The sequence below is a fragment of the Lygodium microphyllum genome, chromosome 5, assembly GCF_053477565.2.
Source record: "Lygodium microphyllum isolate KBCC chromosome 5, Lygodium_microphyllum_v1.1.10, whole genome shotgun sequence".
NCBI classification, from domain to species: Eukaryota; Viridiplantae; Streptophyta; class Polypodiopsida; order Schizaeales; family Lygodiaceae; genus Lygodium; species Lygodium microphyllum.
The window spans coordinates 30,945,786-30,969,714 of record NC_141139.1 but is presented as its reverse complement, the minus strand read 5'-3'; the positions used below and the strand labels follow the sequence as shown (position 1 = coordinate 30,969,714).

The 23,929-nt window shown below is 36.6% G+C and overlaps 1 pseudogene; it reads left to right on the top strand.

Moving 5' to 3' along the window:
* The first annotated feature begins 19,710 nt into the window (after window positions 1-19,710).
* Window positions 19,711-22,490, top strand: LOC148035653 (uncharacterized; annotated as a pseudogene).
* Window positions 22,491-23,929: the final 1,439 nt, after the last annotated feature.

The following is a 23,929-nucleotide window of genomic DNA, read 5'->3' as shown; positions in this document are numbered from 1 at the left end:
CTCTCGAACCCCATACATTCTTCTCTTGCCAAACCCCTGTGGTGACCTTCAACCCTACGTGCTACGACAATATGACTACATATGAATTAACGGTGTGGAAAGAATGGAATGCAAAAGACAAAAATGTGATATATTTGTTATATGAAATTGTTATTGATACTATAAGGCATAGCAGAAATTTAGAAAGTTCACATGATGCATGGGTCACATTTACAAATATATTTTTTATGAATATAGAAGGCACTGAAGATTTAGCCTAAGCAAGAATAGAATACTTTGAAGAAAGTAAATTTCCATCCAGTATCTAGAATAGGATCTTCGAATGCCCTAGACATTGGGCTCACAGCAGTCTTCAACTCCATCCTAGACTCGGCAAGGGGTGTCCAAAGCGCCACTCACCCCAAGCGATCTAGGAGTGAGACACAATTTTTTTGGTTGACCTTTTAACCACTTGACCTTCGGCCCATGAATTGTGCAGTGACCTCTTAGGTTGAAACATGGAATGACCTTGAAGATGATCCACCCACAAAAAATATCCATAATTAATCCAATTAATAATCAAGCACAATCAAGGCATTCAGCCTATTATCATCTTCCAAGAAATCATTTATTACCCATGGCAACTTGTCATCACACACCCTTGCCATGAGCTTTCCAACAATCACAAGCACTTGGAATAATCATCTAAATCACATCCCACCAATCAATTTAATGCAAAAGCATTAAGTACTTTATTTGATCAATCAACAAAAACAATGGTATCCTTTTCCAACATTGCAGGAATCACATATTTGCTCTCCCCCCTGGGATCTAAGTGATTCTATGCAAACTTTACTTAACACTTCGGCTAAGACACATGTCAAGGTCTCATAAATTTATGCAAGAATGTAAATTCTAAACCCTTTTCCCAACAAGTTTAAAAGTGTTGGTTTGTACTTGATCCCAGGGTTTCCTAATCCCTTGAGTTCTTCCCTCAACTTTGATATGCCTAGAGATGTTGTTTGCAATTCCCGAATAGGATTGATAAATATAGTTGCTATCTGATGGATCTCAAGGCATCATAGTTTTAGTCCTAAGTAAACCCTTGTACACCAACTAAGCCTGAGATCAAGCAATCTCTCTGCCCCTCAAGGAGTTCTCCCATTTCAATTGACAGTTAAGGTAAACAATCTACTCTTAACTAGCAACAAAGTATATCTCACGATATTTTTATATAATCCAAAACAACTCCATTTGAATGCTTTACAAGGAATGATATAGCCCATAGTCTTGTTTTTTCTCCCAAGGAGTGTAATTACCTTAGGGATTAATACATATGTTATAGGTTTATCAATTGGTTTTACCACTTGAAAATACCATGCTTGAGTCTCGTGATCATGAGTGACATGTTTTACAAAAGCTTGGCATGGACTTCAACAGCATCCATGCATGTGTGAATGATTGTGTGCTGTTTCGAGCAAAGTACGAGGCTATGAAGACATATCCAAAGTGTGGTGCTCACATGTATCGACGGGACTTGCAAGGAAAAACCATCCCTCAAAAAGTTCTTAGACACTTTTCACTTATCCCTCATATACATCACATGTTTCATACGCCAGGCTTGGTGAGCTTCACAACGTGGCATGCACAAAATAGATTCATAGATGGAATCCAACGAGTATCAGTGGTTTCACGCACATGGAGCCACATTGACTCTACCTTTCCAAGCTTTACACGAGAACCAAGGAATCTTCAGCTCAGACTTGCTATGGATGGCATGAACCCATTCGGTCTCCACTCAACTTCTTACAGTGTGTGGTCTGTAGTCCTTGTTAACTACAATATCCTACCATGGCTTTCTACGAAGAAAGGACACTGAACCTTAGCTTCCTCATTCTTGGCCACTAGAAATTCAAGAATATGGATATCTATCTTCATCCATTAGTCGATGAGCTTAAGATTTTGTAGGAGGGGATCACCGTGGATGAGTATATTTTGAAACTGAGAAGCGTTGTTGATGCCTTGGTAGCTATTGATGCAATTCCTGATAATAATTTGGTATCATCTACTTTGGGTGGCCTTAATAATGAGGTCTAAAGATTATTTGTCACTTTTGTGTATGTACAGAAGTCGTTTCTAGTTTTTGATGAGTTAGTCACTCTCATGATCACTGAAGAGATCAACATGTAGAGTGATTTATCTAAAAGAAGTGGTGAACATGTCCAAGAATTTTACTCAAGTTCAAGAAAGAGATATGGAAGATCCTCTTCAAGAGGCCGTGATATGGAATGTGCTAGTGATAAATTAGTAAATTAGGTTAAATTAGCAGTTTGGTGAAATGTAGGTTTTAAGAGATCATGGCAACTTTAGAGGTAGGGGGAGCTCAAGAGGAAAAGGTGGATGGTAAAACTGAGATTCTCAAAATTCTAGTATTATTTGTCATTATTCTAACAAAATAGGTTCTTTTGTAGCCCAATGTTATGCTAAGAAGGATGATATCTGCAGTGGTAAATTGCAATAAGAAAAGTATGCATCATCTTCACAACAGAATGAAGACAAAAATGACTGTATACTATGATGAATGTTGTTATAAAAAGGGGACACCTGATGATGTATGGTATATTGATTCAACTGCATCCAATTATATGACTAGGCATACTAAATGGTTTGGAGAGATGTAGGATTTACAAAATCCATGTTATGTGCAGACGAGGGTGATGATTTATGCCACCCAATTTTACACATTGGAAAAGTTTATATGTCCTTGATGATCAAACAAAGAGTTTGTCAAATGTATTAGATGTGCCATCCATCACAAAGATTTTATTGTCTATTGACTAGATATAGTAGAGCAAGGATTGTAAGTTTGATTTGATACAAAAGGTTGTTTTATGGAAGATTGTAATGATAAGTGTAGGTTGGTCACAAAAGGAAGTAGAGATGTCCACATATTCACTTTAGATGCTAAAATTCCTACTATGAATATTGCTAAAAGTATGCTAAAGGAAAATGAGTGGTTTCAAACATTAAAATATGGTAGAAACATATTGGATATGAAAATGTGCAAAGGTTGAAATTAATGCAGTCCAAAGGGTTAGTTACAAGGTTGCCTACTTTTAGAGTTGCAAGATTTCATAAAGTGTATACAGCATGTCAGTTTGGTAAGCAAGCAAAACAATCTTTTTCATATGATAGAGATGTGAGTAGAAATATACTTAATATTGGGTTTGGGGGCCTATATAAAACATATCTCTTGGTGGAAAATAGTAGCAAATATTATGTCACATTTATCGATGATTGTTCAAGAAAGCTATGGGTGTATTTCATGAAGGAAAAGAGTGATGTATTTGAGCATTTCAAAACTTTCAAGGCTGATGAAATAGAAACATGCTTGAAAGTTAAGTGCTTGAGGTCAAATGGAGGGAAAGAGTACCTCTCTAATGCATTCAGTAACTTTTTGAGGTCTCATGGAATAAAGAGACAATTTACTTTGCAGGTATACCCCATCAAAAAATGGGGTTACCAAATGGAAAAATAGACATATTGCAAAAGTTACATGGACATTGATGGTTGAAAAGAATTTGCCAAAACATTTTTGGTCTAAAGTTCATACTACTATCTATATTATGAATAGAATTCCCACATCTACATTTTATGGAATAACCCAATCGCAAAAAATGCTTTATAGGCAAAAAGCCTGATGTGTCACATTTGAAAGTGTTAGGTTGTATTGCATATATTCATGTGCCATATGAAATGCAAAGGAAGATTGATCCAAAGGCTGAAAATGTATTTTCATTGGATACCTTTTAGAGAAAAATGACATTGTTGTTATAACATTGTCATCACTGCTAAGTTCAGAGTGAGTAGTAGGGATGTTATTTTTTATGTTATGAGCAATTGGTATACATCTAGTAGTGATGCATTAGATGATAATCATGATAGTTATGTGCAAAAAGAAAAGCAAGAATTACTTAGTCTTAGTGAACCAGAAACATCATGTGGTACTACATCTACAATTAGCCCTTGGTCTAGGAGACTAAGAAGCAGTCCTACATCTTCAAGTGTATCTATAAGTATTGAAGTAAAGACAAGGGGAAGAAGAAAGTGTTAACAATGATGCATTTGCTAATCATTTGGGATTTGATGGAGATTCCAGTAGTTTAGAGATTTTGGATAATGAGCTTGGTATTCCTTCAGTTAGGACACCAAGTGTACAGAGAGCACATGGTAATGTAAAGGATCCATTGAGTGACCCAATGGTATATAGGTCTAACAAGGTTAGATATAATTTTTTAAAAAAATTGTTTTGAAGGTTATGTAAGTCACCATTATGCTTATATGATAAATCTGGTTGAGGATGATAAGCCCACTTGTTTTAAGAATGCTATTGGTTATGCTTATTGGGATGTAGCAATGGATGAGGAGATGGCTACATTAGAGGCCAATAAGACTTGGGATTTAGTACCGCTGCCTAGGGCAAGAAAGCTATTGGTTGTAAGCGGGTCTACAAAATCAAGCATAATGTAGAAGGTTCTATTACCAAGTATAAGACTAGGCTGATTGCAAAAAGGCTATGCTTAAGCATATAGCATAGATTATGAAGAGACATTCGGTCCAGTTGCTAGGATGGCAACTATTAGATGTGTGATTGCTTTAATAGCACCTAAAGGTTGGAGTTTGCAACAGCAAACCATAAAGAATACCTAAAAGTGGGATTGCTAAAGTTAAGGACCTTTTGAAGAAGAAGTTTGGGATTAAGAATTTGGGTGAACTAAGGTACTTCCTTGGTATGGAGGTGATCAGATTTAATGGCGGTATATGGCCATCCCAAAGGCAGTATGGTTTGGATATGTTGTCCAAGCATGGTATGATAGCATGTAAGCCTCTTTTAATACCATTGAAGTAAAATGTGAAGTTGAGTGCTGATATTAGCGATTAGATAGAAGACCCTACTATGCTTAGGAGGATAGTAGGAAGTTTGATTGGCATAACTATCACAAGGCCAGACCTGAACTATGATATTGGCCTTGTCAATCTGTTTATATAGATACCTAGAAAGCCTCATTTGGATATAGTTAAATACATATTGAGGTATGTGAAGTCCACTTTACATTATGGACTTTTTTATGATACGGATAATAATATACATGTGTTTGGATACATAGACATAGATGGGGCTGGTAGCATATCTAATAGAAGATCTATTAGCATATTTATATTTTTCCTTAGTAGTGCAGCAATTACATGAAGCAACATAAAGAAACCTACAGTTGGTTTACCAAGTACAAAGACCAAGTATAGAGGTGTTGCTATGGCAGCATGTGAGGTGGTATGGCTACAAAGGTTATTGCACGATTTGGATGTGCAAGGAGATGGTCCAACTGCCATTCACTATGACAACATGCACAATATATAATTAGCTAGGAACCCAATGTTCCATGCTAGGACAAAACACATTGAGATGCATTACCACTTTGGCGAGAGAGAAAGTACTTGCAAGAGAGATTACCTTAGTATATGTCAACACACAAGATCAGATAGCTGACATTTTCATAACGGCATTGGGTACAAAGAAGCTTTGAAAATTTTGAAGCTTACTTAGAGTTGCAGAGATACAATTGACCTTGAGGGGGAGTACCGAGACAACAACTCAACATGTGCAGACATTAATGATGGACTACTTGGTTAGATGTGTCTACACATCTATACTTAGAATGTTAGTGGTCATTATGATCCTCACATAGCCACTGACTTATCACTAATTATATTTGGTTTGTAGCACCTACCTATAACTAGCATAGTTATAACATTAGCCAATTAGTGTAGTCAATTAGGCATTGTTTGACTTAGTAGGCTACTTTCTTATATTGTATCTTATCTATACTTTATGTAGAAACCTTTTGCACCTTATTATCCTAGCTCTTTTCCATCTAACAAGTCTTTCTATTTTCAATAAGAAGAACTGGCAATGTATAAAGGTATTCAACTAATAATTTGAACAATAAGGTAAAGCCTCAAACTACAAATATTAATGTTCAAAATAGAAAGACTAAATTTACTTGTTATTCTTGTGAAAAACTTAGATATTATCGATCGTATTGTCAAGTTTCTTTACCACCCAACAATAATTGAAGCACAACTCAATTACACAATATCAAGGAGGTACCTAACTACACCCCTGATTAGACTATTAATACATTGCAAAAAGAAGCAATGACTAAAGAAAAATCAGGTACGCTCATCTCTTTACATGCTTTTTTGAATATGATTTAAGGTTCTATGCATGACTCAAACGTGACTATTTTGCATGATGATGATAGTTATTATGATTTTATTTCAAAAAAATTGGCTAGGAAAGTAGTCCTTCATCCTACAAGGTTAAATTTGCATTTCAAGGCATTAGATATAATGGATTAAGGGGTTAAATTTTTATATAGATAAATACAAATAAACACATGATTTCTTAGTTGCATTTCTTTAATCATCAAACAATATCCTTGGTATGCCTTTTATACATCAATTTAATCCTGCCATTAATTAATCACTCTCACATAGTAACTTTTGAATACTAAGGATAAATTAATTTCTTTGATTAGTGACCCTAATATTGAAATATTCCCATCAATTAGTCATACGCAAGCTAAGTGAGCACTTAGAAAACAACATAATACATGCATGATATTTGTAACTTAAGTTGAAAAGTCTATATCTTTTGCATTGTCACCCACACAAAAAAGTTTCTAAGTTCATATAAACATTGTTTTGTGGATAATTACCCACTTGAGTTGACAAGGAAAACTACACAAAATTAAACTTTTTCCTAGTGTTACTATGTTGCACAAAGCTCCATATAGGCACAATCATTTGCATCAAAAAGAAATTCAAAGACAATGATTAAATTGTTAGATAAAGGTTTAATCCATCCTAGTTCTTCTCCTATTGGTGCACATGTCTTGTTGGTTGAAATGAAAAATAAAATTGTATTATGTGTATTCATTATCAAGCTTTAAATAAAGTGATTGTTAAAAATCTTTATCCAATTCTTAGAGTTAATGATTTGCTTGGTAAACTTAAAGGAGCTAAAATTTTCAACAAGATAGATCTTAAATCAAGATATCATCAAATTCATATGGATTCACCTGACGAATTTATTAAGACTACATTTAGGACACTGTTTGGTCATTATGAATTCATTGTTATATATTTTGGTCTTACTAATGCATCAGTTACATTTGTCTGCATTATGAATAGATTTTTCCTAGATTACTAAGGGTTTGTAATTATTTTATTTGATGATATATTGGTTTTTAGTAAATTAGAAGAGGAACATAAGAAACACCTTCACATTGTGTTTAGTTTACTACACAAAAATCAGATGTATACTGTAAGAATATAGGAATACATGTGTTAGTTAGAGAGAGCTATTAATAGTACCTTCTTACATTGACATAGGTATAAAAGGTGTAAAATATGTGCTTTTTGTAAATTTTTTATCATAATACAATTACTCTCTCTCATCTCACCTCCTTGCTCACAACTTTCATGGCTCTCTCTTCTTTTCTATCTTTCTAGTATTTCTCTCTCATCATCACTATTTCTCTCTCTCTTCTTTTCTCTCTCTTTTGCTCTTCTTTCTCTCACCTCTCAGTCCTCTCCTTGACAAGTGGTATCAAAGCATTGGTCTTTGATCCATTTGTTACAATCCTTTCTTGGATTTCCTTCCACAGTCTTATTACTTACTAATTACTCAAGGCTAGGGTGTCAGTTGGGAAAATGGTCAAGTGCAGTGAGACCAAGGAGATCAAGGACAGCTAGTTCATTCAAAGCTAGCTGGAATACTTGAAGGCAAAGTTGGAGGCATCATGGACAAAATGGCAAGTCATACATCAATAACAAGCTATTTTAGAGGTAAAATGGTTTAATTTAGGGAGATTAGAGTTAGTCTTGGTTAGAACTTTAGTTTCTTTTCAAGACATTCTTTTTCTTTTCTCTCTTCAAGCTTTTGGTTGAAGCTTTCATGGTGGGGCTGCCAAGAAACTCAATATCTTACTCTCCAATGTTATTCTTTTCTTCTTTACCCATGGGGCAATGAATCTTCAAGTTCTGAGTATCATATAGAGCACCACCGTATGAGCCATGATTGGGTAACCCCTTTAGAGACAAGCCCGCATTTTTTGGTGCATTTTTCACTAATTTCTATAGGCTTCCTCTCCATCTCCAACCAGTTGCTTATTTCCTTGATCATCGAGTTTCATTTGGCCACTTCTAGAAGGCTAGGCAGTTGCTATTTCAACCTCTAAAGCTTCTCTTTCATCTCCTTCAAACCCTAGCTATGGTAGAATAGGGCAATAGCTTCATTGTTTAAAAATCTTGACAAGTTTCGCAAGATTGTGCATCTTTTTCCTAATGAGGCCTTCTATTTGGTTATGGAACATAAATGGCAGCAAATAAGATTGAACTGTTTCTTTATCTCTACAAGCTTTCTTCACCTTCCAATGGCTATGGACAACAAGCTATTGCTCAAACTCTTTTAATCTCTTAAGAGATTACTCAAGAAAGCTTTCATTCAGGGCCAAAAGATATTACTCCAATAAGCATTGAGGTGAAAGATTGAAGAATTGGAGAAATTTCAGCATATTGAGACTCTTGAAGCTCATATTGAAGGTTTATTTTAGGGATTTCCTTCAAGAAACCTAAATCTTCAACATTCACGTGTTTAAGCAAGCTCAAGCCATTGATTCTTCACAAATTCAATCTTATTCAAGCTTGCATAGGCTGATTTTATAGATTCTTAGAGTTTCATGATCGATTCATGGTGTATTATGGAAGATTCTTCAAATATTGGACTAAAGCTTACATCAATCATTTTCTTCAAGCTTGATCAAGGCATTTCACTTGCTTAATCTTTGAAATCTCTCAATATCCACTTGCTTTGAAGCTTTTCCACTTCTTGATGGAAGATTGTTGATCAATTAGTTCTTTGAATTGATTAATAGATCAAAGATTAGTACTCTTCTCATGGATTAAAGCCTATCACATTGAATTTCAGCATTCATTTCAATCTTATTTCATCATGGGTATCATTTTAAATGTATTGATGCATAACCTTGATTTGATTGTTTGATTTTCTTTGCCTAAGATTGAAATATTGTAAAGGGTAAGTATTAGCAATCAGTGAATCACTGAATTGCATTGGTAAGACCCTTAGCCAACACTCATTTCTTCATTCCAATATTTTATTAATCAATCATGCATATCATGGAAGACTAAAATAAAATTTCAGTTATGCATTTCATCCTTAATTGATTAATTAGAATGCTACTACCAGGTTGATATTCCCACTGAGGAAATAGGTAGATACCAAGGGGGGATAGTGGGACAATAGAGAGGTGGCCCTTCCCCACTATTAAAGATCCTGAAGGGGTGCAACCAACCGACCCCCGGAGGAACTTTGCCCACCTCCCAATGATTCAAAACCCATGGAAGGAGCTTGTCATGCCATTATATCCCTTACCACATGCACCACGAGTGGAGTTCTCAAAGACATAAAGCTCTCAATTCGATAGCATTGTTTGGGACTCTATTGATTAGCCACATGGATTATACAGGTTACTACAGGTTTGCTACATGAGAAATTTCAATCATTTTACTCCCTAGAGCAGGGGTTAGGTGCATTCATTAGAAATAGGGTATTTTGGGCCTTCGTTTGACTAAAATTTCAGTCATTCATAGATGTTACAGGTCATTACAACTGTATTACAGATTTTACACAAGGTAATACACTCAAAGAGTGAATTGGGATCACTCAAAGAGTGAATTGGAATCATTACAACTGTAATACATATTTTACACAGGGTAATACACTCAAAGAGTGAATTGGGATCACTCTTGGATGATTTTTACTTGGTTATAAGTGTTATAAAGTAATTCAAAAAATTTCCAAGATCTCTACAGGGTATTGTAGGTTGTATTCAACTCCTATAAGTTGTACACAGGGTACCATAGGGTTGGAAGACCTTGTCTTTGACTTGGGAGAGGTGGATACACTAAAACAATGTTTTTACAGGGTGTAGGACTATTTTGGATAGTTGTAAAAGAATATTTCCAAAATATTCCATTTTGATTTTGAAGTTGAGTCCTATAGCTCATCTTGAAGAGCTAACATTTCTTGATTTTGATATCAGAGTCAAAAGTGTAAAAGGGGGTCTATTAGGATTGTAGTGTACTAGTTGGAAAAAATGGCTAGAAACAAGGGAAATAACAAGCCTAATGATGATGTTCAATAACAAATTAGAGAAGCATGTGAGGCAATGCCTGAGGCATGTCAAGATGAGGAAGGTTCACAAGAATATGGCACTTATAGTACTCTTAATGCCACTCTTTGTAACCATGAGACTAGGTGTTCCGTCAAACACATGGATTTGGTTTCTAAATTGGATCAAGTGGTTGAATAGTTGGTTCAATCAAACATGCAGACCAAGGAAGTCACATTGCAACCAATAGATCTATTACATCTAGTGAGAAGAGTTCGAGGGCGTACCATGCAAGAAGCACCTAAGTAGTCCAACCTCATGAAAGGCACTTTCTCTAGTGTGTCTTCCACTTCAAACTAAGAACATAGCAAGCTTGACAATATGGCATGTACAAAATAGTTGCAAGCATGGTATCCATTGTATACTTGTAGGCCTAGCATCACATTAACTCAATGTTTCAAGAATCTATAAAAAAAGGAAAGTAATATAAGGTTTACTCTTTCTATGTATGGAATGAATCCATTACAACTCTTATAGCTTATGGATACTTGCCTATTCTAAATAGCTTTACAACCAAAATTAATATTTTATCTCTACCAATAAATACATCAAAATAAATCTATCACACATGTTATGAAGGGACTGAATAAGTGAAATCATTTTCTCAATATCATCATCATGTTGAACTCTGTTATCTCTTCTTAAATCTTCATGAAGGTGTTGACTTTGTCTATTCCTTGCATTAAGTATTTGTGAGTTTTGTGGATAAAACTATTTATAGAAAGAGTCACACCCATGAATGTGTTCTCCTTTTTCAACATGATGAGCTTTTTTAGGCTAACAATATCACCCACATATGGCTTAAATCTACCAAGGATTCTTTGGACAGACTTAGCTTTTAGATTTCTATGCTTGTGGTAGCACAAATAGTAGACAAAGAGAGTAGAGATAAACAATCATTTTAGCCATCAAATAGGAAGTGATGCACTACAAGCTAAGTTGTTGAGTAGATGTTGGTAAAGAGGTTCCCTGGACCCAAATGCTAACTATTCTAATAAATAGAAAGAGCACAAAATGGTGCTTAGCATGGGGTCTTGAGGGTTCACATTTATAACCACACACGCTATTAAAAAGATTAAATGTCAAGGCATAATTATGGATCTAGTAGAATCTTCAAAAAGTTTCTTGGAGAAGGACGTAGTGGTATAAGCATGCATAGATTTTAGAGTAATCAAGAGCATACCAAGAAAAATGAAGCTATCTCCCCCTCTCAAGATTGGGGAACAAAATAGTTTATAGACCCTCAATAGTAGGGGTATCCAGCACTTGAAGAAGCAAGAAGCTTATCCTTTTTTGAATATGTAAACTATGGGGGACAAGCATAACTTAAGGTAAGCATGAAGAAAGCTCAATCAAAACTTGGTCTCTAATGCTACCCTTAAAGGAAACAGTTTTCATTTGGAGAGCAATTATGGGACTAATCATGATTAGTGACAAGCTCAAAAGGAGAGGTATCACAAAGGGCAGTGTTCATGGTAGCAAGCAAGAATCCATAATTCATCTTCTTTTCTTTGGAATCGATGCAAAGTTGGTAGAGTATAGAGAGCAATCCTTTTTCATCTTGGCCTCTCAAACTTGCAATATGAGTTTGATAAGGATCCCCTCATTAGAACTATTTATTTTTGGATTCATAAGAATCCATCTTCTTTTGGAACAAATGCAAAGTTGGTAGAGTATAGAGAGCAACCCTTTTTCACCTTGGTCTCTCAAACTTGCAATATGAGTTTGACAAGGATTCCCACATGGAACTATTTATTTTTGGATTCATAGGAATCCATAATTCATCTTCTTTTGGAACAAATGCAAAGTTGGTAGAGTATAGAGAGCAATCCTTTTTCACCTTGGTCCCTCAAACTTGCAATATGAGTTTGATAAGGATCCCCTCATGGAACTATTTATTTTTGGATTCATAGGATTTAATAATGCCAATAAGGATCTAGCCTTTCATTTCGTCAAGAGCTTCACCTTCTAGATGATATGGGAGGTCTACTTACATAATGTTTTCTAAGAACATGGAAGTGAAAGTATTTGGCTAGAAATAGTCTTCAAGGTCAGACATTACTAGGGTATAGCATGTCAATCTCGTAAAACTAATGATAGGGCTTTGGATAGTAAGTAATGTGATTTAGCTGAACTTTTTTCATTTGAATTAACTTATTTAATACAGTCTCTCTATTCATGTCTAAAATTGAAAAACTTCTTGTCCACAAAGCACAGGTACATAGTAGAATCAACACATACACATTTATATTACTAATAGGGATATAAGAGGAGAGAGAGAATAAAGGTTGATTAGATCATTTATTGCAAGTGCAAATAACAAAAGGTTTTGCCCATGTGGTAGCCTCTTGCAATGCCCGCCTAAAACGTTTGGGGGTTGTTAGAGTGCCATGTGTTGATTGTTGACACCCTTGATTGGTAGTAGCTAGCTTGCCCTCGCTTTCTTTTAGCTTGCCTCAATGATGTCTACACATGGCAACCCCATGGCTCCCTACTTGCCCATGATTCCTCATCCATGACTGGTCCTTGCTATCTCTCTCACTCAATCACTCTCCCCCCTCTTGAGGGGTGTGTTGTCCTCTCTCTCTCTCTCTCTCTCTCTCTCTCTCTCTCTCTCTCTCTCTCTCTCTCTCCGTGCCAAGGTAAGGAGCGGAATCAAGCAATCCAGTGGGCAATAGGCTACGTAAGGAGGGGTCCTAATGGAGCAATCATTCGACAAATGGAGAATGCATATTGGTGGGCAATAGGTGAATGGCCAGTGCGAGTGTAGCATGGCACATATGCCAAGGAGGAGTCTCTCTCTCTCTCTCTCTCTCTCTCTCTCTATATATATATATATATATATATATATATATATATATATATATATATATATATATATATATATATATATATATAAGATTTGTGCAAGGTGAATCATTATGAAGCTCACAAGGCTACGCCTTGCTTGCTTTGCATTTTTGTCTCGAACAAAAATAATTTTTGGAAGGCGATTGAGAGAAGGAAACATACATACGAGGGCTTTCACACAAAAATTGCACCCCCTTCCTTATGCATTCAATGCCAATGATTTTAGATCTTTGCACTATAAATTGTGCCCTATTTTTCTAAGTATACCTCATTTGGTTACAATTTTGCATATACACACGGTTTCTAAAATCACACCTAGCAAATTAACTAGATCTTGTGTCAAACCCTTATATGATACACATGCAATATAGACTTTGTGTGATATACTACAAAGGGTATCAAAGTTGTGGAACATCAAAGTTGCATTAGCATGTCAAAAAAGTTTAAATTGTCTCTCTCCTTCTTTTCCTCTTTTTTCTTATTCTTCTTCTCTTCTCCTCTCTCACTCTCTCTCCTCACTTTCGTCATCACTTCTCTCTCCTTTGTTTTTCTCCTCTCTCTCTCTCCTATTTTTTCTTCTCTCTGTCTATCTCTCATCATTCTCTCTTTTATTTTTTTCTTCTATCTCTCTCTCTATAATTCTCTCTCTTTGTTCATTAGTATTATTATTATTTCTCTCTCTCTCATAGTATGTTGAAAACTATGTCAAAAAATTTTAGATTTAAAAATGCTATTTAATTGAAGGAGGAGAAGAGAAAAACTTGAAATTAAAATAGGAGAAGTTAAAATTTAAAAAGGATGTTTAATTGAAAGAGAGGTAGAAGAGAAAAAATATTGAATTAAAAGAGGGGGAGAAGAGAGAGAGAAACTTTTGATTTAAAAAGGGGAAGAAAGATTTGTTTGATTTTTTTATTTAATTGAGAGAGAGAGAGGGGGGGGGAGGGGACGCTTAATTAGAAAGGGGAGGGGGAGAGAGATGGAGAGATTACACATATGATTGAAAAGGAGGAAGGGAAAGAGAAGAGAGAGAAGGGGCAGGTTTGGAAAGCCCTCTGGAGGTTTGGAACCTACAATAAAATAATATAGTAGTAGCCGCTACTAAAACAATGATGAAGGGGAATGCAAATGAATGGCAAGGCGCTAGAAGTCCATGCCTTGGGCATGCAAGTGCAATATATCTATGCGTACATAATGAATACTTAAATATGTATAGTTAGTAACATAATCTATTATATATTATTAATGTATATATGAATGAATGTATGTATAAAACAATTGAGATAGAATATCCTTTAAAACATTCAAAATTGCCTATGTGTGTGTGCACGTGATAACTTGGTGGGGATGACATGTATATGTTCTTTAAGATCTCTCTCTCTCTCTCTCTCTCTCTCTCTCTCTCTCTCTCTATATATATATATATATATATATATATATATATATATATATATATATATATATATATATATATATTGCATTGCAATATGTAAATAGCAATTTTTATCTTTCCTCTTTTTCCCTATCTCTCTCCCTCTTTTTCTCTTTCTTCTTCTTCTTCTTCTTCTTCTCTCCCCCTCTCTCCTCTATTTTCCTTGTCTCTTCCTCTTCTCATCTTCCCCCCCCCTCTCTCTCTCTCTCTCTCTCTCTCTCTCTCTCTCTCTCTCTTCATTTTCTCTTTAAATTTTTTCTGTTCTCTTTCTTTTAAATTTTATCTTTTCTCTCTCTATAATTCTCTCTTTGTGTGTTCAAATTCTCTCTTCTTCTTCTTATTCTTCTTCGTCTTCTTCTCCCCTTATTTTTCCTTTCTCTCTCTTTCTCTCTTAAATTCTATATTTCCTCTCTCTATCATTCGTTTTCTCTCTGTTCCCCCCTCTCTCCTCTTCTTTCTTTTTTGCACTCTTTGTATCTTTCTCTCGATTTTTTGTTCTATCTCTCTCTTCTCATTTTTCTTTTCGTCTCTTTTAAATTTGTTTCTCATATATATTTCCTCTCTCTCTCTCTCTAAGCCCTATTTCCTCTTTCTCTCAAATTATATATTTCATCTCTCTCTCTCTCTCTCTCTCTCTCTCTCTCTCTCTCTCTTTCTTTTTCTAAGTCAAGAACTATGTTAAAAAAGGTTTAATTAAAAAAGACTATTTTCTTTCCTCTTTCCCCCCTCTCTCCCTCTCTTTTCCTCTTTCTCCTTCTCCTTCTCCTTCTTCTTCTTCTTCTTCTTCTTCTCTCTTTAAATTTTTTTCTTTTCTCTCTCTCTCTCGAATTTTATCTTTCCTCTCTAGAATTCTCTCTGTGTTTATATTATCTCTATTATATTATTATTATTATTATTATTATTCTCTCTTTCTCTTTCTTCTCTTTTTTCATTTTTTCTTCTCTCTATAATTCTCTCTCTTTGTTCCCTCTCTCTCTCTCTCCTCTTATTTCCTCTCTCTCTCAAATTATATATTTCCTCTCTCTCTCTCTCTAAGTTAAAAATGATAAAAAATGTTTAATTTAAAAAAGACTATTCTCTTTCCTTTATCCCCCCTTCTCTTCCTCTTTTCCTCTTTCTTCTTCTTCTTCTTCTTTTTCTCTCTACTTTTCTTCTATCCTTGCTTTTATTCTCTCTCTCTCTCTCTCTCTCTCTTTGCTCTCTCCTCTCTTTTCCTTCTTTCTTTCTCTCTCTCCCTCTTCTCTTTTTTCCTTTTTCGCTTCTCTCTCTCTCTCTTTTAAATTTTAAATTTTCTCTTTCTCTCTCTATTCCCCCTCTCTCCTCTTCTTTCTTTTCTTCTCTCTCTGTATCTTTCTCTCAATTTTTGGTTTTCTCTCTCTCTCTCTCTCTCTCTCTCTCTCATTTTTCTTTTCCTCTTTCCTTCTCTTTCAAGTTTTTTTCTCACTCTCTTTTCTCTTTCTATAAATTTTATTCTCTCTCTATTTTTCTCTTTCCCTTTCTTTCTTCATATTGCCTCTCTCTCTCAAATTATATATTTCCTCTCTTTCCCTTTCTCTCCCGCTAATTCCTCTCTCTCAAATTATATATTTCCTATCTGTCTCTCTCTCTAAGTAAAAAACTATGTTAAAAAAATTTAATTTAAAAAAGACTATTCTCTTTCATCTTTCCCCCATCTCTCTCCCTCTTTTCCCCTTTTTTCTTCTTCTTTGATCTCTCTCTCTCTCTCTCTCTCTCTCTCTCTCTCTCTCTCTCTCTCTCTCTATCCTCTCTTTTCCTTCTTTCTCTCTCTTTTAAAAATTATCATTTCTCTCTATAATTCACACTCTCTCTTCTTCTTCTCCCTCTCAAAGTGTGGGAAAAATTATGTCAAAAAATGTTTAAATTAAAAAATCTTTAAAATATTTAACTAAAAGAAAAACTTAAATTAAAAAAATTAATCTAACACAGGGAGAAACATTGTTGATTTAATTAAGAGAGAGAGAGAGAGAGAGAGAGAGAGAGAGAGAGAGAGAGAGAGAGAGAGAGAGAGAGAGAGAGAGCCTAGGCCCTATATGTGAGAGAGAAGGGAGGGGAAGGGGGGATTTAATTGAGAAGGGTAAGGGAAAGAGAAAGGGACATATCTGACTACTATATTATTTTAGCTATAGGTTTGGAAATCCTCGAACCTCCAGAGGGCTTCCCGAACAACCTACTCCTTTTTCCAAACCTCCTTTCTTTAATCAAAACCCCCTCCTCTCCTCTCTTTCTCACGTGTAATATCTCATTTTCTCTTCCCCTTCCCTTTTTTCATTAAAGCCTCCCCCCCTCACCTCCCTTCTTTAAATTAAAACCCCTTCCCCTTTTTAATTAAATTCCTCCCCCCCCCTCATGTGTAGGGCCTAGGTTTTTTTTCTCTCTCTCTCTCAGTTAGATTAAACTTTTTAATTTAAAATTTTTAATTAAATATTTTAAAAGTTTTTTTAATTTAATTTTTTTCGAACATAGTTTTTCACACACTTTGAGTTTGAGATAGAATAAAAGAGTGAGAGAGAAGAAGAAAAAGAAAAAAAAGAATAAAAAGAAGAAGACGGAGAGAGAAGGGGGAGAAAGAGGAAAAATAATAGTCTTTTTTTAATTAAACATATTTCTTCTCCCCCTCTCCCCCTCTCTCTCATGCGTAGGGCCTAGGTTCTCTCTCTCTCTCTCTCAGATTAAACTTTTTAATATAAAATTTTTATTTAATTAAAATAAGAAGAGATACACACACACACACAAAGTGCAAAAAAGAAAGAAGAGGAGAGGGACGGAGAGAGAGAGGGGGAACAGAGAGAAAGAGAATTATAGAGAGAGGAAATATAAAATTTAAGAGAGAGAGAGAGAGAGAGAAAAAGAAAAAAGGAAAAGAGATGAGAGAGGGGGAGAGAGAGACACAAAGAAGAAAATGAGAGAGAGAAAATAAGAAGAGAAAGAATTTGAACACAGTGAGAGAATTATAGAGAGAGGAAATATAAAATTTAAAAGAAAGAAAGAGAATTATAGAGAGAAAATATGAAATTTAAGAGAGAGAGAGAGAGAGAGAGAGAGAGAGAGAGAGAGAGAGAGGAAAAGAAAAAAGGAAAAGAGAGGAGAGAGGGGGGAGAGAGACAGATAGAAGAAAATGAGAGAGAGAAAATAAGAAGAAGAAGAGAGAATTTGAACACAGAGAGATAATTATAGAGAAATGAAAGATAAAGTTTAAAAGAAAGAGAAAAAAAGAAACTTTATTTTTAATTAAAATAAAGATATATATATATATATATATACACACAAAGAGCAAAAAAGAAAGAAGAGAAGAGGGAGGGGACAGAGAGAAAGAGAATTATAGAGAGAGGAAATATAACATTAGAGAGAGAGAGAGAGAGAGAGAGAGAGAGAGAGGAAAAGGAAAAAGGAAAAGAGAGGAGAGAGGGGGATAGAGAGAGAAGAAAATGAGAGAGAAAATAAGAAGAAGAGAGAATTTGAACACAGAGAGAATTATAGAGAGAGAAAATATAACATTTAAAAGAAAGAGAAAAGAAAAAAATTTAAAGAGAAGAAAAAAAAAGAAAAAAGAGGAGAGAGAAGGAAAGGAGAGGAGAGGGGGGAGAGAGAAAGAGAAGAAGAATAAGAAGAAGAGAGAGGAAAAGAGGAAGAGATATGGGAAAAAAGAGAAAAGAGAAAATAGAAAAATCTTTTTAAAATTTAAATATTTTGAGAGAGAGAGAGAGAGAGAGAGAGAGAGAGAGAGAGAATATAAAATTTAAAAGAGAGAGAAGGAGAGAAGAAAAAGATAAAATTTAAAAGAGAGAGAGAGAGAGAGAGAGAGAGAATATAAACATAAAGAGAGGTTTATATATAAGGAAAAGATAAAATTTACATACTTTAAGAGAGACTTGGGGGGGGGGGGGGGGGAAGGAGAAAGTGAAAGAAAAAGAAGAAGAGACAGAGAACATATAGAGAGAATTATAGAGAGAGAAAATATAAAATTTAAAAAGAGAGAATAAAAAATAAAGGAAAAAGAGAGAGAAAAGAAAAAAATTTTAAAAAGAGAATAAAGAAAGAGAGAGAGAAGAAGAAAAAAAAAGGAAAAAAGAGAGGGATAGAGAAGGAAAAGAGAGGAGAGAGGGGGAGAATAAAAGGAGAGAGAGAAGAAAAGTGGGGAGAGAAAAAAAGGAGAGAGAGAGAATCAAGAAAGGAAAAAAAATAAACTAAAATAGAAGGCAGAGAGAGAGAGAGATCGTACGGTAACTTCGCTTGTCGCTTCGCGTTCTGTGCGTGCGAAGCGCTCGTGGAACGCTAGTTACACTTAAGGAAGAGGGGATGGTTTTAATTAAGAAAAAGAGAGGTTTGAAAAAGGGGGGTAGGTTTGGGAAGCCCTCCTAAGGTTCCAGGTTGCTTTCCGAACCTACAATCAAAATAATATAGTAGTAAGATAAGTAAGATGAATTCTTGACTTATAGATGATAGTTGTGATTTTAATGGAGTTAAAAGAAAATTTGAACTTGCATCTATCCTTTTGAAATACGCTACTCTGCTCGTATCTAAGTACAAGATATTTTAATTGTGATGCCAAAATAAGTAGCTTCAAGCTTGCATAGAGGCAACAACAGAGATTCTAATTTACAAACATAAGAATTTAATAATTATAAATATGGTGTCGGAATGTGCTACTGGAGCAAAATGAATTACTTTAAAGATTTACCTTTATTTTTATCACTCGAGGAAAAAGTTGTTTGTCACGAGCACTTGCAAATTTTGGGTGAGGTGTCACGTACATCAACGTGGACATGAGTAAAACACACAGTGCAGGAGTGAAATGCAACAAACTATCCATCCACACACCCGTCAATTTGAGAAGTTAAGACTCGAGTCGGCAGGAGCGAACTCAAAAGAAGAAGAAGAACATAAGTGCATGTCATCTTGCCTACACTTTTCCGTTCTGGAAAAAGCCTGCAGTTGAAAGCCACCTGGCACGAATAAAATACAAAAAACTGGCAAAAGTAGAAGGGCCTTTTGTCTATCGATTGGCAAAGGCCTACCCCTCTCTCTCTCTCTCTCTCTCAGAGAAAACAAAAAGACTTTTCAAAATCTCTCTCCACTCCCCCCTCTCTCTGTGCGGGAGAAAAAAGAACCTTTTGCGGCATTAATTTTCTCTCTCCTCCCTCCTCTCTCATAAGATCTTAGAAAGCCTCACTCACTCTGCTAGTCCTGCATCTTCTTCCTCCTCCTTGTACAGCTTCCATGGCGTCCATCTCCCCCCCTCTTGCAGTGCCAATGTAGGTACCTCTCTATGCTCCTGCGCACCAGACCAGCCATGGCTCTCCTCCCGCTCTCCATGCTTCCTCAACAAAACACTCATGGTGCCCTCGTGGGTGGAAACCATACCGCAGCCCGTTTCTGCACGCGATAAACTGCCGCTCGCTCACCCTCCTGGCTTTCTCTTCTCGGGGTCACTCATTCTGAGTGAGCTTCATACAAACAGAATCAACAAAGGTCTGATCTCTCCGACCGTGCCCGATCGGAGACGGAATACAGCGCGGTGCAGATGGAATACAGCAGCGGCACCGCACCCGTCGGGGCTCTCGATCCATTCACAGGACGCAAGCGCAAGGTCCTGCTCTTCATCCTCGGCATGCAGGCCCTGCTCTTCATCCTGGGCATGCTTGCCTTCTTCTGTGCCATGCACCTGTCATGCTTCGTCCTTGAGAGCGGATGCCCCTGTTCCATGCGCGCCATGCCAGAGCGCGCAGATGATGCCGCCACCCCTCACGACAGCAGCACAGGTGTCTACGCGTTTGTCTCAGCCGATCAGGTCGCCCCGTACGACCACAGCAGCGAGCCTGCAGCTCTGAAGCCACGCTATAACACGAGGTACTCCGAAGATGAGGCTCTTCTTCCGGCAAACCCAAGCCTCAGGAAGCTGTGGACTACCCGCGACTGGCGCACCAAGGTGGGTATATTTTCTGATGTTTTTCAAGACATGATGAGCAAGAACTTGCTCAAGCCCTGTGATAAGGTTCTCTGTATTGGAGCTGGAGATGGCCATGAAGTGCTGGCATTGAAAGAACTGGGCCTCCAGAGCTCCATCGGAATTGATCTGGTAGCTTCTCCCCCTTTGGTCATGAAGGGTGACATGCACAGTCAGCCTTTCAAGGCAAACACATTCGATTTTGAGTTCTCCAATGTGTTCGATCATGCCCTGTTTACTTCCATGTTTGCAGCAGAGGTGGAGCGCACTCTCAAACCTGGTGGATTCATGGCCATCCATCTCATGCTGAAGAATAAGACTAGGGAAACCTACAGGCACAGTAATCTGCAAGATGTTGGTGTTCTTATTGATCTTTTCAAGAATTTTGATGTTGTTCATGTGGGAGACATTGATGCGTTCGGTCTTGACACCGAGGTCATCTTCAGGAAGCATTATCACGTGCAGAATGTGAAACTAGCACATGGAAGGGCAGTACAGGCTGTAAAGCTCACTGCACTTGATCCATGAGTATCTGCTCCCAGAGATAAATAAGAGGACAGGTGGTGGATCGATGGCATTCATCTGAGAAGGTACATGTCATTGAGATTGCCATTTTTTATCCCACCTGGGTTATCGCCCAGGCTTAGACATGAGTTAGATTAATAGTAGTTGTGTTCTTGCAGTTGCTTGTCAGGCATGATCCTGAAGCACTGAATCAGTAGGTAGGTCAAAAGAATAAGCAGCAGCATTGATGCTCTAGTAGGATTTAGATAGTGGTTGTTGCATTGATACTCTACTAGACTTTAGATAGTGCTTGTGGTTGTGTGATTTCAAAACTATGAACTGCCAAGAATGGAGTTTGTTTTAGAAAGATTGCCTCTTGGCTGTGGGCTGTCCCATTAGTCCTAATTTTGGAGGATGTTGAAGACGATATTGATAGTGATATTGATAGTGTAATATTTGATTTGATTGTGCATGCTTCCCTTTGTATTGAAGCGTTGTGATGTTTCGGACTATGACAATGATGATATTAACTCTCATTTAAAGAGAACAACTGCCGACCTAAGATTGTAGATGCTTGACAAGGATTTAAATTGTCATTTTAGTTTTGGAATACGAGTCAAAATTTTTAGCTTATTTAATGTTAAACGTTTTTTGACTTGTTTTATGGTCATAAAAGTATTAAGTGACAAGAGAGTAGCAAAATGGCAGGAAATAAACATATGGTTGGGCGAGTGGGATAGAGTGTGGCTAGGGGCGAGAAAGCATGGCTCTTAGAAGTTTTGATTGTCATTATACTTTGTGTTGATGATAGTGCAGTTGTGCATTATCAACACACCATGCGACTATTAGGGATGCATGCAAGTAGCAATTGGCAAGAGGCAATGGCTTGATGTGATGAATCTTGAGTAGGCTCTTACTTGTTTGGATTACAAATAGGCATTGAAGGCTCATGACTTGGATATGGTTAAAGTGGATTTGTGGTAGAAGGACCAAGATTGCTGCAATGAAGAATTTGAATCCAAGGTTGTTCATGGAGCTCGTGTGCACAAAGCTACTATTGCTCTTGCTTTGGACAAAGTCAGGCAAATATAATTGAGCTTGGTTGCAATTGGTGTTTACATGTACTTCTTGGGTTAGTTGCTTGCGGAAGATGAGTTTTGCAATGTTTTGAAACTACCTACCAAGGCCGAGCCTCACTTATGCAATACAAGCATGTTGGGAAGGGTTTTTATTTGGTGCTTCTTGTATCTAAGGCGGAGCGTGGTTGTGGGGTATAGCTTTGATAGTGTGCTTCAAGGGTAATTGTCTATGATGTTTCATGGTGCTGGTCATTTACTCTTGATGGAGTGCTCTTCTATGAATGTTTATTGTGTTGCTTGGATGAAAATGTTGCCAATATTGGTGTAATGCTCAACAAGGTTTTATGTGTTGGTTGTGGCCATGCCATGGGGTCTTCTCAAGAGTGAGAGGCGAATGTGCATCCTTTTTTTGTGCTAAAGATCATGGCAAGAGTTGGAAGTTGTTTGTTGGAAGCTTTATCATTGCAACTTAATGATGTCTACATTTAGAGAGTTTTAATTAACTTTGAGATCTACTTGAAGCACTAGGAACAATTAGGGCCCAAGTAGCCAAGGTACAGCTTAATGCTAGTGTGAGATTATGGGTGATGGTCTTGTTGATTCTTTTTCAGTACTCTCTAGCTAAATTAGAAAAGAGAAACGATTCTTTTGCATCGAAGATGTTAATGTGGCTTTAGTTCGTGATAAACCCTCAACTACGAGTGTCTTCGAATAATACTTGGCATCTATTGTGGGCGTAGAATCTCCCATGGTTGTTGCTCATGAGCAATTATGACTAAATGAGTTTTTGGGAGATATATTTATCCCAATACTTGCAGGCAAAGCACTCCTAAAAAGATGATTTTTTGTGGAGGAGATCAAACTTGTAGTAATGAAGATGAAGTTTGGCAAGTCATTGGACCCTAATGGCCTATTGACATGCTAAATCGTTTCAATAGATTTTGCTTTGTGTCCAATTTTTAAACCAAGGCCTAATCAAATTGATCTCGAAGCCAGCCGTGTGCACCAAAGTCTCTAAACAACGTTCTCTAACTATGCAAAATATGAAGTCTTTGTTAAAGCTCTTGATATGAGGTTGAAGTTTTTATTATCTAGGGTAATATTCATCACAGGCAATATGGCTTCATGTTTGGAAGGAAGGGTCCATGATGCAATGTTAAATCTCATTCTCTCTATGGATCATGCACTTTGCTCTCTTTGTAGTTGGCATAGTGAGTATCCGATTTAAGAATGCTACTACTTCCATCAACCTTAATGGTGCCATATCTCACCCCTTTGTCTTGAAGAGAACTATTAGGTAGGGGTGTCCTCTAGCACAATGCTTTTTTCTTGAATTATAGGTCCACTACTTCGTAAGATTGATAAGTTGCAAGATGGGACAATCAAAGGTCTACCTCTCCCGGACAGGTTTATGATCTTAGCACAATTCTCTACAGAGGATAATGCATCAATAGTTGTCATAGAGAAGAATGTTGTGGATACTTTTTTGCAAGTGTACTTAGTGTTTGTTGATATTTTAGCTTCAAGGATCGTCAACTAGGCCAAAATCATATCAATCTTCCTTTCCTAAAAAGGACATGAATGTTGGCTTCTTTGTTATGGCTTTATAATTGTTAATTTAGGAGACATTATTTGCCACCTAGGAGGCCCTATATGAGTTGGTATGTCTATCAAACAAAGACTCTAATGGTTATAAAGTCTGAGACCAAGATAAGTAAATGGATGCTTCTACCACTTAATTTTGTTGGCAAACTCACATTTATCAAAAGCATTATGATATCTACCATTGTTTATGTAGGATGCTTCA